We start from the raw sequence: 14,589 nt of genomic DNA, 5'->3' as shown, positions 1-14,589 counted from the left end.
TTCACCGGATTATGCAATTAATCTTTGTGGTCCGGCTGTGTTAGCGAAGCCAGGGCAGATGTAGCGCATTGTGCTTGGCTGCTCTGACTGTGTCCCAGCTGGCTCCCCCCGGCCACGACGTCTATGGCATGTTGTTGGTGTGGTGGGTATGGCCTGCTCCTGTACAGCACGGTGGGGATGGTCTGCTCGCGTACAGCATGGTGGGGATGGTCTTCTTCTGTACAGCACGATGGGTTCAGTCTGCTCCTGCTCTTGGCATAAGTCGCAGTCAGGTCTGTGAGCATGAAATCGCCCCTTGAACAGGATAGCTCGTTAAAACAGAGCCCCAGGCAGAGCACATTCTGGGAAGCAACCTGATAAGGAATCTGTTTGACTACCATTTGATCATTTAATCTCATAAATAGGAAGGGAAAAGCTATCACGACACCATTCCTCTGCTGGTGAAGGCTGACAGCGCCTCACTCTCCTGTGAGGGGAAGAGGATTGCGCAACCCAATTTCAAAATAAATATTCAAAAGACCCGAATCCTGGAAAATTACTGACCAAGAGACAATGGCCTCGTAATCCTATGAATAGCGACCCCAAACAAGAACTCTTGGAGCTCTCCAGGAACTGAACCCACAATTTCCCCCTGAGCTGGGACACCTCTCGGGGTGCCCCGAGGGTCCCCACATCTCAGGGCTGAATCCTCAAGGAACGAGCTCATCTGCAGACATACACCAGCGAGGGAGTAGGGTGAACTAAGAGGGAGTTTTTGAAGCCACAGAATTTAGAACAACTCCCCTGGGACCCTGCAGTAAGTCTCAGGTGAACCTTGTCACTCTCGAACCACTAACTAAATCACTGCTTCTATTGTAGCAAATCCCTTTGGACCATTGTGCTAATTGTCTGAGACTTACCTACTGATGAGTGCTGTTAAAATCATGTAATCTAACCTGGTTATTTGCTATGAAGGTATATAATAAAACCTTAATTGCTGCGTCATTAGAGTTGCATAAAATCTAATTCCACAGCAGCTGGAAAGGACACCTCTCTTCTTGGCCTTCCATCTAAAACCTCGTAGGGGGTTCCAGAAACTCCCTTTTTGTCCCATTTTTTCTGCCTGTCCTAAGGAGCAGTGCTTTAAAAAGCAGGAAGCCTGAAACAACAAACCTACTGACAACTTGCTCACATTATTTCAACCCAGTACTTGAAGGGAAAGGGTGTGTTCTATTGTGTAAATCAAGCTCAGTAGGAGCATTTTGCTGTGCAGGAAGGATTTGACAACAAATACAACTTTAACTAAAAAGGACAAGCAAAATTGCATTATTTTCTAGAACAAATTAAGAAGCCTCATGTTAAAGCAGCCAGCCTAGCAGGTGAGCTTGGGAAGTGTCCTACAGCACACAAGGGCCGCACAATGAAGACATCAGAGTGGCTGGAAATACACTGATATATGAGAAAATCAGGCTAAGGGGACTGATGGGTAGTACGCAGTATTACAAAAGATGAATTCAGAGGGGAAGATAAAAGTCTTTTTTTGATGTAAGAGCGTGTAGGAAGACACTGAACGTGTTGGAAGGGGAACTCGGTACACTAGAAGGTAAGGGAGGTGGCTTTTTAACAGCGTTCCCAATGTGTACTCTTGGGAGGCTGTGATGGTACAGTGGTCGAAGCAGGATTGTGTAAAGGACTAAAAGAGAATTTAGCCACGGGGTCGGAAAGAAAAGGAGGGATGGTGGCTACGGAGAGAGGCTAGAAGCAGAAAGATCTGAAGGCAGTCTGTGGGGTGAGGTTGGATGGAAGTTTGGCGTCTTCATGGTGGAGAAGCTGTTGTTTGGTGGCGATGGCAAAAGAAAGGGGAGAGGTTTGGGAATTAGGGAGGGAGAAAGCAAGATGCAAGACAGCATTTTTTGTGTGAAACGATCAGAATATAATTTTCAAGGAGTAATGTTTGATCATACTAACAATGAATGTCAAATTTCCAGGATGGGAGGTATCTAGGGACAGGTTTTTAAAGCACTGAAGTGTGTAAAGACATACAGAGGTCCCTATATACAGTTCCTAAAAATGTCTCTTCTCCAATTTTTAAAATGTACAGAGAGCAGTTCCCCCTTAGTAAAATGTCCAGGAGTGTAGAAGTTGCAGTCGTGCCCTCCCTGACTGAAACTATTTCCTTTTCAAGTTAACTGCACTAAAATCTGACCCTCCCACATCCACTTTCAATACTCACATGGCCGGACAGGATATAGTTGAGTACAGGCTGGAGAGTGTGAACAAAATGGAAGGATGTCAGCGCGGCCATATTCATCTTTAGGTAGCTCAAGGTAGCTGAGTACAATCCCACAGTTTTGCCATCACAATCTATGCAGAAAACTGAAAACAAAAAACAACAACAACAATACCCCACAAAGTCAGTATCTGCTTTGGGGACACACACATAACTACTGTTCCTTTACGCATTGTAGCAGGGCAAGGGGATGCTGAGGCAACGTTATGTAGTATTTTTATATTGCCTTTTTGCCCACCAGGTTAATGATTTGTTGAAGCACAGAACAGAATTTTTTTATTTTTATTTTTTGTAGGGTGACGCAGAAAGCATTACTCAGAGGAACTTTGCAGGGTCACTTGTATCTTGAAATTTCTGTTTTTTTCTGAGCAGTTGTGACACATTTTTCACAAAGAAAGATGTCATTTCTGAGGCCATGGTTTAATGATAAGTAAATCCAGCTTAAAAACTCCTGAACTGAGTTAAACCCTTCTGCAACTATATGATGCAAAGCACTGGCCCAATATAAATTCAGTGTGTTGACTTAAGTTGGTTCAAAAAATGATGCTGGATTACTTAGGTACCAGCTGGTCCTGTGCCAGATCAGGTATTGTTTATTATTCCCAGGTAGCAAAGGGAATAAAAGTATAAATATAAAATATATATAAATATATAAATATAAAAGTAGTGCTAGCTAAAGAAATACTGATTCACAGTTAATTCAGATTGCATTTGTATTGCAAATAATTGCTGAATCACAGCCAAAGGAAAATAAAAAGTAAACCACTGAAAACATTTTGACCAGAATATTTTTGCTTTTAATTTATTTTAAATAAAAGCTATTAAAGGGGAGTGTTCCTCAGACTGGTTTCTACCTTTGTAGTGGCTGTATATAATTCAGTATGAGGTTCTGCACAACATTTACAATCCTTTATTTGGCACACATACATTTATTTTTTTTTTTTCATTTTTCCCTGTTAGAGATCACTTTTTACTTTTTCTCACGGCGTATTTTGTTACCTGAATTTTTCAGACGCACACCAACCTCTAAGCCCTCTACAAACATCTCAGGCTCAGTCAGCAAACAATCTGGGACTAAACGGACCTGCCCTAAAACAGTTGTCTCAGGCAGGGTCATAAATTGTCCTGTGAAACTATATTATTCTTTAAAATTGAAAATAAAGCCCAGACAGGATGCCTGACCCAGACACACAGCGTTTTGGAAGATTAATTCTGCCCTCCTGTCAAAGGGAGTGCAGTCAGCAGCCATCCACATCCTTTGACCTCGTCTGCACTTACCACACACTTCAAATGGCGTCAAATTAGAATCAAAGAATCACAGAATATCCCGAGTTGGAAGGGACCCACAAGGATCATCGAGTCCAACTCCCGGCTCCACACAGATCTACCTAAAAATTCGGACCGTCTGACTGAGAGCACAGTCCAAACGCTTCTTAAACGGCTCGGTGCCGTGACTACGTCCCTTGGGAGCCTGTTCCAGTGCGCGACAACCCTCTCGGTGAAGAACCTCTTCCTGATGTCCAGCCTGAACCTCCCCTGCTTCAGCTTGACACCATTCCCTCAGGCCCTATCACTGCTCACTAAAGAGAACAGATCAGCGCCTGCCCCTCCGCTCCCCCTCGTGAGGAAGCTGTAGGCCGCCATGAGGCCTCCCCTCAGCCTCCTCTTCTCCAGGCTGAACAGGCCTGGTAACCTCAGCCGCTCCTTGTACGTCTTCCCCTCCGGGCCCTTCACCATCTTCATCGCCCTCCTCTGGACACTCCCCAACAGTTTAATGTCCTTTTTGTACCGTGGTGCCCAGAACTGCGCACAGCGCTCGAGGTGAGGCCGCACCAGCGCAGAGTAGAGCGGGACAATCCCTTCCCTCGGCCGACTAGCGACGCCGTGCTTGCTTAAACACAGGACTTGAAATAGGAGAACCTGTTATTTTTAGGCCAGTTGCAACAGCACTGACACCTGCATTCCAGATTATCTAATCGTTATTTTTAAAATCATTAAAAATACAGCTAAATTCTTGCTAGGTGAGCTCCCCAGTGCTTGTGCGGCAGGGACCCAGGGCTGCTGGCACCCCCCGGGCACTTCCCACTGCCGTTCATTGCAGGGTCACGGATGCTGACCCTGACCGGCAGAGCTCCTTGATATCACCACTGGCAAGTAATTAACAAAAACTAAAGGCAAAGCAAATTCAGGCAGTGGTCATCAGACAGTCGCTGTCCCACTGGAAACAAGCTAGTCATCTTGCACCATGGGAAGCCCATGCAAAGGCTTGAGACTGCGCCAACTTGTCAGGACAGAGCCCACAGCTTTACGCTAGCAATAGCAAATTTGAAATTAACGAGACATCGGTTAGTTAATTTTATGAAGAACAATGTCAGGAAAAGGCATTATAAAATACTTGGGAAATACTCAGGAAAGAAAGAGGTGACCGGAGAGGTGGTAGCTGGAGGGTGCCCAAACCCAGACACATCCTCTCCATCCCGGTTTTGCTGGAACCAGCTGCATGACCCACGCAGGACCAGCTGTGTGCAGCCCGTGGTGGAGGACGGATGCTTTTCATCTCTCCGGTCACTCTGTTCCTTAGGAATAACCATGCCAGATACAATCGGCCCTGCAGCTCCGGGCACGTGCCCTGGTCCCAGGAGGGTGCACGCAGAAGCTGCCAGGGTGCTGCTCTCCCCAGCCTGGGCTCAGCGCTGAGCACTTATCCCTCGTCCTCCATCACCGCCCAGAAATGACCAAACACCCAGCGCAACCACGAGGCACAGGGCTTGGGAAGGGCCAGGAAAAGGTTGGCACGGCAGCCACCACACCGCCTGCTGGGATTCGTTCCCCATTAATAGCGTACAGTGTTTAAAATAACCAGCCAGGTTATTTTAAAGTTCTCACACTGCCACTTCAGACTGCGACGTTGTATCTTATGCATACAGCCGATTGTTGCACCAATTAAGAATTTTCTTTGATTTAATAATCTTCTAATTGCAATATACTCACAGTCTTGGCCCAACTATTTTGGCAGCAGCGTTTCAAAGAACACGCTCTGTGCACACTGGCTTGTCGTATCCAAAGCAAAGCCTTTGGTGCAGTGGCTCGGAGGAACCCCTTCAAGCCTCTCTGCCAGCTACAAGCCCAGCCCGGAGCTGCCCACAAGCTCAGACTGAGGGTATAAACGTAAATTTCTGTCCTTTAAGAAATTTGTGTGGTATAGCACTGTTGGATATAGATACATTCGCCTGCCTCTGTTCTTTTCTTGCCCCTCCCAAGGTCAGGAGACATTTTTAGTCAAAGGTTACTCACGGAGAGCTAAGGGTCCCAGCATTTTTAGCATTTTACAGCAGCGTGTCTGCTAGCTGGGTTGTAAGGAAGCTGGTACCTGGTGCAGAACTGCGGAGGAAAACCAAGCCAATAGCCTCCTTTCCTCCAGAATAGACAGCCCCAGTGTCCTCAGCCGCTCCTCACAGGACACGCCTTCTTTTTACCTGCTTTGTTGCCCTCCTCTGGACACTTCCAAGTACCTTAAAATCCTTTTTATACCGTGGAGCCCAGAACTGCAGGCAGTGTTTGAGGTGAGGCCACACCAACACTAAACGTAGCAGGAGAATCACTTCTTTTGATGCCCCCCAAACTGGTGTTTGCCCTCTTGGCTGCCAGAGCACGCTGCTGGCTCCTGCTGTCACCTGCACCCCCAGGTCCCTGTCTGCTGAGCTGCTCTCCAGCCACGTCTCTGAGTCTGTACCCGTATCTGGCATTACTCCATCCTTAGCACCACAGCCCGCGTTTTTCTTTGCTGAATTTCACGCCGTTGGTGATTGCCCAACGTGGTGCCTCCGGCATGGCAGCATGCACTGGTGGCAAGGCACCAGCCCTCCCTGCTCGCCCACAGCCGTGCTTCTCTCCCATGTCCAGCAAGGAAACGCATCCTTGGGGCCTGCCAGATTCCTCACGAACAGCCGTGTCTTGATTTGAACCAGTGCCGGGCCGGAGAACAGCTGCAATGCAGAAAAAAAAAAAAAAGGAGTTAAGTGAGGCGACGGCTCCACATTCCTCGTGCAGGTCGAACGTTTGAAGATGCGTGTTGTTTAGTGAGGTTTTGTAGCCTTCTGAACAGCCTAAAGGACTTAACATTCTTAAAAGCCAGCGGGTTTTTGTATGCAGCAAACACCTTTAACATCTGGCAAAACAAGTGTATGTAAACTGTACTGTGGCTTTTAGTGGGAAAGAAGTTTCTGAATCACTGTAGTAGTCATATCAGAGACTGGGCCTCTTAGCCACGCTGCTTATTTCACATCCTTCAAGCTTTACAAATGTAACATGAGACAGCTCCCTAGGCTGGAGATGTCTGCGACAGCCCGGAATGCAAAAGATGAAGTATGGGAAAAGGAAAGCAAATACTTGAAGACCAAACTCTGGCATTCGTGATGTTTTCTTTTCATGTATTTTGCAATTCTAGGGGGGAAAAAGCCATTGAATAAATTCATCCATCACTCCTGTCTACTTAACTTCTTTTCTTGGAAAACAACTATCTTTATTTGAACTTATTAGTAGGGAATTCCTCAGGAAAAAATAAAAATGTCAGAAATTGGCCCTATTGCCATTTGAGTGGCTGAGTCGGACATTTCAGAAATGGCCACTCCACTCTTTGCGTCTTGTCCAAAATTGGAAAAGCTCTCCGTCTTTTTCCTAAGCCCCCTTTTAAGTATTGAAAAGCTGCAATGAGGCCACCCCGGAGCCTTCTCTTCTCCAGGCTGAGCACCCCCAGCTCCCTCAGCCTGGCTCCACAGCAGAGGGGCTCCAGCCCCTTCACTATTTTCATGGCCTCCTCTGGACCCCCTCTAACAGCCCCACATCCTTCTGGTGCTGGGGACCTCAGACCTGGACACGGAACTCCAGGTGGAGCCTCACAAGGGCAGAGCAGAGGGGCACAATCCCCTCCCTCCCCTGCTGCCCACCCCTCTGGTGGTGCAGAGCCCTGATTTTATCTTTCTATTTCATCCTTGGAGGCAGCAAGCATGAAAATGTTTCCCTACGGCACAAGAAGGGGCACACCAACATTCCCTGCTTGGTAAGGGAAAAGTGTTTTTTTCCTCTGCCTATGCTGGTGGAACCTCGTCCCAGCCCTCTGAAGCTATTACTGCTGTTTCCATTAGAAGTGGCAGCATTTTAAAGGTTGCTCTCATACTAATTAGTCCCTGATAAGGACGCAGCGTGATGATCCCAGGCACTATGGGGCTGATTCATACAGGCGAGCACCAAGCACTGGACTTTCATTTTTACAGCTCTTTGCTGTGAAGGAAAGGCTGCTTGTTTCAGAGCAGGCTGCTCCTTCCCCCATGGGATCGAATGAAGGGGGAGGTTATACTTCCATGTCGCTCCTTCTTATTAAAGTTGCTGTTGCCGTCGAGGCTGAGTAAGAAGCAAAAAGCTACTAAAAAGTGGAAAAAAAAAAAAATAAAATTGCTCTGAGATTACAGCCTTCAAATGGAAATGGACTGGCACAGTGGTCCTTGGGATTTATTTTCTTTAGCTCAGGTGACACCTCTACTGACGTCTGGAAGTCCCAGGATAAAATCTTGCTCCTGGAAGGTTGTTTCAGCAGCGTAACAGAGGGCATGGTGGATGGTCCTCTGAAATAAAATGGTCCTCTGCAGCAGGCGGGCTGGAGCACACACAGCACCTAAAATCCTTACGTGGTGTTTTCTGAAGAACAGCTGTCACAAATAAATCGAAGCTGTTTCAAACATCATCTAGACAAATCCACGGAGAGACATCGATGCCTTTTAAATACAGCAGCCCAGCTATGGAAATCACTAAACCCAGTGACCCCTGGAGTGCCAGAGTGGGGAAAGACTGCGATATTCAGGTGATTCTTAGATTCTGGGTGTCTCTGCTAGAGACTGGGATCTCTCTGGGTTATCCCCTCGACAAAAAGTGAGCCCAGGCAACTCAGGACTGGTGCAGGAGGGCAGTTCTCGTACTTGTGTAATCATAAAATGGATATATAGAACTGGCTGTCTTATTTCAGCTCTTACTTTTGTCCCAGTACGGGAGCATGACTTTATGCTGCTCACCAGTGACGCATTTCAGAACCATCTCAATAGCTGCAGAAGGCTGATGAGATAAGGAGGTAAGATAACACCGACCATAACAAACAATCACCTCCCTGAGCTGAATTGTAGCCGCACGGTGTTTTACACTGAAAAGCAAGATGGAACTGTAAAGCACTTTATAGCTAATCAGCGTACAAGGAACTTAATTTCTAAACTGTCAAGAAGGTTTGTTGAAGGCTAAAGAGACCCCAGAGTCACAGCTCCGAGGCAGGCGGTAATACGCAGTGAGCTGGGAGGCTGATTTTAAAATTTCAGCCCATGACTGTAGTTTTGAGTGCAGCAATGATCCAACAGAAATCAAATCCCATCCACTGGGTCCGCTTCCCAAGATCAGTGAGCCGAACCCTTTGCCCTGCTGCACAGGGAGTCATCTGGAGCAAGCAGGTAGGAGAAGGAAGAAGATGTGGGGTTTTACACCTAAGCTGTATTAAATATAACAAGAAACCATACCCACAGACAGGGGATTCAGTTCTGGCTGTCTGCAGGGTCAAAGTCTGAAACCCTTCAGTGATGCTGCCACAAAAGCCATTCCCACCCCATCTTTGCTCTTTGCACCACCACCTTGGTTGGGCAGCTCAGTTGCCTTTTATTATGCAGGTAACGTGGAAAAAATACACCCAAGTTTAAATAAATGAATAAATATCAATAAATTATAAATAATAAACAAACTGGTTCTGTTGTTACCTAAGGAAATATGGTCAAAACAGCCTCGTGCCTGCACTTCCATGACTAGTAGCATGTCGTGCTATCGTGCTCCTCCACTTCTTGACTGCAAAACAGAGATAAAAAAAGTCTAAACATGGAAGGGGCATCACTGCTTGGAGCAGGGCTGAGTCTGGGATCTGCTTGCTTGTTTGCTACAGTCTCTCAGGCAGGGAGAGTGACAAAAGCATGGGATGCGGTCAGCAGGAAGCGAAAGATCACGCCGTGGCTAGCTGGGGCATGCAAACACATTTAATGGAGATCGTGTGCTCCGGTGGGAGAGAATCAGCCTTCTGAGGGAAGCGCTGGGGGCTGCGCGGAAACGTGGGTAGGATTTGGCAAGAGCTGTCTTCAGTCTCTTGTGCCTAGGTGAAGGAATCCTCTCACGTGACTACGGCCACCTCAGGCTTAAGGCTTTCGTTCTAAACTACGTTAAAAAGGACGTTTAGATGTGTGGGTAAAGGCGTCCTGTGGATGTCAGCGTCCCCAAACGGGATGCTCTGTCCATGAGCAATGTCTCCTTCCCTCTCCCTTTCTCACCTTCTACTCAGTGCAGAAGACATCCAGATGACCAACTCAGACTAGATGCCTAAGTTGTAGACAGCTGAAGTTAGGTGAGATGAATTCCAGCCTCAGTGCTGTGGAATTACGAAAGCATATTAGTATTTCTTTAAAACTGACCATCGGTATCTAGGCCAGCAAAGAGAAACTACAGAACTCAAAGGGCAAAACAGAAAACAACAAAGAGCAACTGAAAATATTTTATTTATACAGCCCAGCTGCCTTTACACGGTAGTTTTGGAAAGCGTGTGCATTAGGATAGCTGTGTTATTGCCTTCCCTGCGGCTCAGCCTGCTTGGCCTCCATTGCTTCCCTCCTCTAGCAGCAACTGTATTTGCTTTAACTTTCTCACAGAAACACCCTGCTAATCCAAAATTCCTCATTCCTGATGCAAAACCGTTTTATAGTACCCTGAACAACTGTCTGGAGGTCTGGAGCTTCTTTCTTGTGTTAAAGTGGATGTTCTCAACCTGTCTCAGTACATCGAGTTTGATTTAATTATCCCCTCCCTTCTAGAGTATTGCTCCCAAGTGTCAGATACGCTCTCCCTTGCTGAAGACACACTGGAAGGAGCTGACAGAGCCAAGGACAAGCTTTCCTGGGGAGATGGCTGGTAAATGTTTTCCATTCAGGTACAGTCAAACCGCTTTCCTTTCCTACATAATTCTTGCCAGAGTACTACCATGGATTTTGAATCCTAACTTTGATCTGAAATTAAGAAAGGGACCCGGAGCAGGTAGCAAAGCTATGATTTGCCTCTTCTAAATGCAAGGAGAAAATGGAGCTACTTGAATGTTTTTCAGTGGTGATTAAGATCATCAAATAGGCTCAGCACTTAAGAACAACCCTGCACGTGTTTTAGCCCACGTATTTCTATAGCTTCTCATTCCCCCCAGGCAATTCCTTCTCCTGGGCCACCATGTGGGCTATTCCTGGTTTTAAAACAAGGCTCAGGTGGGCTCTGACGGATACCTCCTGCAGCTTCCCCCAGCATCGCGCAGCTGCTTGAGCCCGAGAACAAACGCTCCTCTCTGGAAGCCCCAGAATATTGGTATTTCAATTGTAGCTGGAGAAGGGCACTTAAAGGGCCCTACTTCACCCTAAATGATCACTTACGGATCCGTTTCCACACTTGGGGTTGCCAGAGACATGCGGAAGTCCACTTTGACCCAGACCCTTCAAGGAAGAGGCTCTCAGGTCGTGAATATCCACTTGCCTTATCCTGCTTGACCTATAGAAAGGGCTGTTCTTCATGTGATTCACAGCTGTTAAGCACTCGGAAGCATGATCAAGTAGCCCATATCTATTGCTGGGATGTCCAGCTGGTTTCCCAAGTCTGGTTTTCACTTCATACCCTAAGTTCTCCAAAGTGATTTAGTGGCTGAAAGATGGTTCTCAGAAACCTCCACTGAGGAGCAAATAAAAAGGGAACATACGCAACTCTGCTACCAATCCTTCCCTAAGCCGGGGGGAAGTTACCTCTCCTGGAGAAGAGAAGTGAAAGGGTTGAACATATGCAGCACCCAGTCATCACCTACTGCAAAGCTTTTAAGTCAGAAGGAAAGAGCAACCAATGTTTAGTTCCTTGAGTAGCTGTAGGAGGAGGACCAGAGGGTGTGGAGAAGGTGAAACACGGTGTTGATACCCTCCATTCCAGTCCACGCGTAATAATGTGTGATAAGATAAAAGATTCTCCTTCTCCAGCCTACCAGCAGCCATTCTTTTTACTAGATCTATAAACAGACACCATTCCCTAAAAAGCTGCAATCAGTAAGGTTTTAAAGGCGGTGAGTGAAGGCACCTCTTGGCTCCCTGAATAAAAGCTGCCCTGGTAGCTGTAGTTACCCTAAACCCATACAGAAATTCACGCTGCACACACCCAGCCCCAGGGATCTGTATGTATCATCTGTTACATCACTGCTCACCATTGAAGACCTCCATGTAAGAGCTAATGCTTTGTACATGTGAAGAAGCTACATCAACATGACAAGCCCGTTTTTAATGTAAATTAAACTTTTATGGACACACGAGAGAGTGGTTCCTAGATGACAGGATGTAAGCACGTCACAGGTGAGGTAAGACATGATATGAATACCTTGAATACTTTACTGGGACAACTAATTCTACACTCAGTGTCCTTTCTTTCTCATTTTCTTCCATCCTCTATTTGCTTCAGTGTTGCTGCCTACTCTCAGCCTGTTCCCCTAATTTATATCAAACTAATTTAGCATCCAGACCTTTATGTTGCGAATATCAAAGCCTCCCTATCCTGCATCCTGCTCAGTACAGCTTTTTCCTTTCGTGGGGCTCTCTGCTCTTCACCATTAAAAATGCTAAGCTCCATGCTCAATGCCCCTTCAACTCCAGCCCCATGATCTGACCCATTCCCTCACTATTTTTTTTATGAGATGAATATTTTTTTTTTATGAGGCTTCCCATTTTATACTAAGAGCAGCAGGTGGACCCCTAGCCAAAGAAATCTCTGAAGGGAATTGAACGTACAAGATCCTCTGCTGAAAACCATAGAATTATCATAGAATCATAGAATGGCTCAGATTGGAAAGGACCTCAAAGATCATCTAACCCCAACCCCCTGCCGTGGGCAGGAATGCCACCCATTAGATCAGGCTGGCCAAGGCCCCATCCAGCCTGACCTTGAACACCTCCAGGGATGGGGCATCCACAGCTTCTCTGGGCAACCTGTGCCAGTGCCTCACTACCCTTACAGTGAGATTTCCTCCTAACATCTAGGCTAAATCTATCCTCTTTTAGTTTAAGAACATTCCCCCTTGTCCTATTATGATCTACCCGAGTAGAGAGTCCTCCATCTTTTTATAAGACCCCTTTAAGTATTGAAAGGCCACAATGAGGTCTCCCTGGAACCTTCTCTTCTCCAGGCCGAATGTCCCCAGCTCTCTCAGCTTTTCTTCATAGGAGAGGTGCTCCAGCCCTCTGAAGAGTTGCTCCAGTCCTCTGTAAAATCAAGGTCTGTAGGAGCGTTGAGCAAAGGGACATGACCGCTTCTTCCATCTGCATGTAGAAAGCTAACAGAGCTCTCCTCAGGGCATCAGACGGAGCATAAAGATTGATGAGATCCCCCCAGAGGACAGTATGTTTTTCCCTCTCAATCCAAGACAAGAGAAGAAGCAAGCAGGTTTAGGGATGATCCTTTCCTGTTGACAGAAGGTTACCCAGGCAGGCTACGGTGTCTGACTCCATGCAGCTATTCAAAAGCCGTCTGGACATGGTGCTGGACAACCTGCTCTAGGTGGCCTTGCCTGAGCAGGGGATTCGAACCATTTGACCTCCAGAAGTCCTTTACAGCCTCAGCCATTCATCCTGTGATTCTGTGAAAAATGCAGAAAAATCCAGTTGCTAAAAACACGCAAGCAGGTGCCAGGCATTGCTGTGTACCGATAGCTGTGTGCTGCCAGGATCCCTCCAAGGCCTTCTCTGTGAAGGAGCTGCAGTGACAGGATTTTGGAAGGAGAGGAAAATATTTGGCTCACAAGTGCTGCTAATCTGAGATTCAGCAGAAATGCCCTGCTCCTGCCTACCTACATGGCAATGAGGAGCAAGGCCTCAAGGGTTTGCTCGCTCCCCTCCAGGCAATTTCAGATCTTGGCACCCAAATACTCCAAAAAGCACCTCCAAAAATACTCACTAATATCACCTGCTGAGTACTCTGTATCTTCATCTCTTGCTATTTTAATCTTCCACCTGTAAAGCAATAAAGCAAGTGTGAGGACAGGCAGATGAAAAGCAGGGAAGCCACTCAGCTGCTTTGGGCAGCAAACGCCCAAGGTAGGCAGGAGCCAGTTTTGCAGCTGAACCCAAAACATGTCTAAATAACATACCTGAGACTGACACAAAGTGAAATTTGTCCGTGCCTCACTAAGAAACAGCACACACTTCCTTACAAGGCCAACACTGTCCCAGCTGTAAATAGCTGTAAATAACTATTTATTATTTCCCTTATTGTTTCACTCAGAGGGTGGTGAGGCACCGGCACAGGTTGCTCAGAGAAGCTGTGGATGCCCCATCCCTGGAGGTGTTCAAGGCCAGGCTGGATGAGGCCCTGAGGAACCTGATCTGGTGGGTGGCATCCCTGCCCGTGGCAGGGGGGTGGAACTGGATGATCGTTGAGGTCCCTTCCAATTGAGCCATTCTGTGATTCTGTGATTCTATGACTATTAGAGTCAACGTTTGCCGGTTTCAGAGCCCTACCGAGGACTTTCACTGAGACAATTTTGCAAAGTTGAAAATCCAGGTAATTTATTAAGGTGACAGACATAACAGATTCAGAACTGCCGTTAACAAATTCACTTACTGCAATGATTGATCTCGAGTTAATAGTTCGGCGCTGTAGTTATCAATGTTTTCCCAGGTAACATCCAACAGAGTTGGAGGCAAGAATGTTACCAACGGGGCATCCCTGCTTGGGAAGGAGAGCGGTCCAGGCCTGCTGACCTGCCCAATAATTGGAGTTCTCGTCCTCAGAGCAGAGGTTTCTGAATACCAGATTTATATTTCTGGTGAGGTGGGACTAAGTCATTTATCGTGTGCCGATCGGCTCTCAGCAAGGCTTGTTTGGTCAAGAAGAAAAGACGAGGAGGGGGTGAGGCCAACATTCAGTACAGACAGGTTGCTTTCCGGCCTTACTTGAAGCAACATCAGGATGTGAGGAGACATTGTTTAATTGCTGCAGAGAGATCACTTAATTGCTGTAGTTGCCAGGCCTATTGTTCAACCGCAAACCTCTAACTCGTGTTCCCGCTCAAGTCCAGTTTCAGCAATTTTCTGCTGATTTTGGTATTTTGACACCAAAAAGCCTGGCAATATTCCACAGCCTCTCTGCCCTTGTCCTGAGCCACCATGTCACCCCCAAGCCTGGTGGCAACGGCTCCCAGAAAGGATGATGGCCACCAAACGGCTTGGTGGCACTTGGCGCCC

The sequence above is a fragment of the Anser cygnoides genome, chromosome 1 (assembly GCF_040182565.1).
Source record: "Anser cygnoides isolate HZ-2024a breed goose chromosome 1, Taihu_goose_T2T_genome, whole genome shotgun sequence".
Taxonomy (NCBI): Eukaryota; Metazoa; Chordata; class Aves; order Anseriformes; family Anatidae; genus Anser; species Anser cygnoides.
Note: the sequence above shows the minus strand (reverse complement) of the source record.